Source organism: Culex pipiens, chromosome 2, assembly GCF_016801865.2.
Source record: "Culex pipiens pallens isolate TS chromosome 2, TS_CPP_V2, whole genome shotgun sequence".
Taxonomy (NCBI): domain Eukaryota; kingdom Metazoa; phylum Arthropoda; class Insecta; order Diptera; family Culicidae; genus Culex; species Culex pipiens.
In genome coordinates, this window is record NC_068938.1 from 107,398,777 (window position 1) to 107,401,480 (window position 2,704).

The 2,704-nt window shown below is 39.6% G+C and overlaps 1 long non-coding RNA gene across 2 annotated transcripts; it reads left to right on the top strand.

Moving 5' to 3' along the window:
* Positions 1–451: 451 nt before the first annotated feature.
* Positions 452–1,981, top strand: LOC120414762 (uncharacterized). Of its 2 annotated transcripts, XR_005605130.2 has the most exons (4): positions 452–1,148; positions 1,207–1,285; positions 1,359–1,426; positions 1,521–1,981. It is a non-coding gene; the product is annotated as an uncharacterized LOC120414762 (long non-coding RNA). The 2 variants fall into 2 exon arrangements; XR_008212191.1 differs by having other exon boundaries at positions 452–1,285.
* Positions 1,982–2,704: the final 723 nt, after the last annotated feature.

Sequence of the window (2,704 nt, forward strand, 5' to 3'; positions counted from 1 at the left end):
CGACAAATTACTTTTTTTCTTTGTTTTCGCAATTCGGCTTTTCATTGCATTTTTTGCTTTGTTTCAGCAAAAAAATATAATGCAAAATTAAATGAAAAAAAAAATAAAAAAAATATTATGAATTTAACAAAAATGCACCATTTATAAGTTTTTAGCTTCCTAATTTCAAATCCTGTTATGAACATTGTTATTCCAAACTTTTGGTGTAAAACTAAAGGTTTTGCAAAACAAAAAATACGAATCATGATATTATCTATGCAACAACATTAGTACTCATTTTTTATTGTTGAAAGCATCTTATTTTCAATGTTACAATAACAACGCTGTAGTTGAATTTTCTCATATTTTATGTTACCTACATAATTTTTTTTGGACCACGGGTCATTTTCGCCAAAGAACCCCCACTCCAAATTTGAGCCAAATCCGAGCACTTTTGATTTGGAGACTTGTAACCTGCCTGCTGCAGTTTACCATCGCAACAGTAGAAGTCTGCGAATAATAAGAAGAGTGCCCTAAGCCATCCCGATCAGGGCCAAATTTGATCTTTTGTCTGCTAGATTTTTTATAAAACCACTACACTTACAACACAAACAAGAAGCCAAGAACCATCATCATCATCGATCACGGCTTCCCAGCAGCCGATCGATGCCGATTGCGCGCTTACTCTCGCGAGTGCGTGATCTCCCAGCTAACCGTACGCACATAAGGCACGTATGCACTAGATATTGGGCAATTTCAAAACCGAAGGCCGATCGTTGAATGATTACCCTAGCACAAAACACAACATGCACACCCACCGATTATGTTTATGCTCATCATCACATCAACATACCGGACCGACATCAACCATGCCAGCATCAAACTAATTTCCCGTTGGGGAAATCAAGTCGAGCAGCCACCCTGGCGACGCCCCGGTACTCACTCTCCAATCTCTTATCGGCCGACGCCAACTAGAGCCGTGAGTGATAAAGCGAGGCGCGATCGGTCAGGCAATATAGCCGATCGTCGCCCGCGGATCGTCATCAGTCACTGGTTTATCGTAAAGGAGACCGCGTCGATCGTCAACCCGTCAACTTTTCCGCCGGACGATCGACCTCAGGAAGAAGTTTTGTTCGAGGAATCTCTGTGGTGAAAACCGTCTCACCAGTGTAATTTTTGCGGATTTTGTGGTGTTAGCATAATTGTAATTTTGATTGTTTCGCCTAGGAGGAAGAACAAGGCGTGGAATAATAACCGCACTGGAGTGCGAGGTGCCGCGACACCGTAAATTGGTCGTGGTGGAGAGGTAGAGTGGCGACCCTCCCTCGTGTGCTTAATTGGTGTTAATTTGAGTTTTTTTTGTACTTTTTGTGTGCTAGTGAGGTGGCGTCTACGATCAGCATGGAAAGCATGGCCATGCTGGAGTAGATAGGAGTACTTGAGATCGGTAAGAAAAAGCTGCTAAACCGTCTCTAAAATAAGTCCCAAAATGTGCTTCGTCCCTGAAATGTGTTCTAATTGTTCTGTCTGCCATTGTGCAGGCCTTCATTTCCTGTTTCGCAAGCTAAATTCCATCATGGCTGGAGCCGTGGTGTTGAGCAGTGCGCTGCTGTGCATTCCTGCCGACTGGACGGCGGGGCAAATGCACCGGATGGCCGGCGTTCTCGCCGGTGACCAAGCTGGGTTCTGCCCGGGCAGCAACGTTGTTCCGGATCGTCGAGGGATACACGGGGGTCACACACACACACACAGGTTTACACCCGCAACTCTAGTTTTAAGGACGCCAACTAGGTTTAGTTCGCCAATATAGATGTAAGTACGCTAAAATCCCCTCTTTTATTTCTGTGTAGGTTGAATTTATCCTTGTCTTGGGAGGGCTGGTTGATTATCTGGGATTCTGTTGGAATTCGACCCATTTTTATTGTTTGCTGTGTTCTATTGCATCTGTGCAGGAAATGGTACTCCTGCTATTCAATAGTACTCCATCTTGTCTCATGCTCGCACTTTCCCCAGAAATGGGGAGGTGACAGACTTCCTGTTTGACGTGGATTGGTTGATAAATATAAATTCTGAAATTCTGCATTTTGCAGCAAAACAAATAAAGATATCAACAAGGTTTTCTAATGAAAATTTAAATTTTAGTCAAAAATAATTGTTATTACCCCACCATTATTAAGGGATATGTTGAAGGGGAAGGGGGACAAAAACTAGAAATAAATTTGGAATGATGCTTAATGTAACCTATTAAGAAAAGAGGTCAGCAATTGTCCACGCTCCATACAAAAAAGGTTTGTTTCATATAGTAATTTTCACAGTGTTTATGGATGGTCCTCAAAAATTCAGGTGGCATTTTTTTTTTTTCAAAATTACAATAGATGTGCAATTAATTGAAAATAAATAAATATGTATTTTCCTGTGTTGAAATGTTTAAATTTTTTGCTAAAATTTGGTGTCAGCTCCGCAAAAAGTTTGTTTGTTTTGCATTAAAATAAATTCATTAAACTTAAATTTTAGAATTAAAAATATTTCAAATTTTACATCTTTCAACAATTGGTCCATTAAATTGTATCCATGGCTTTTTTATTTTTTTCATTGATTAATTATGTATTGTTTGACATCAAACTGATTTTTTTAAACTCTAGTTATGTTTTTATTAAAAGGTACACCAGTTTTTTGAAACACAACCTATTTGTTAAATCTAATTGCTGTCAATTAGTTTTGGGCT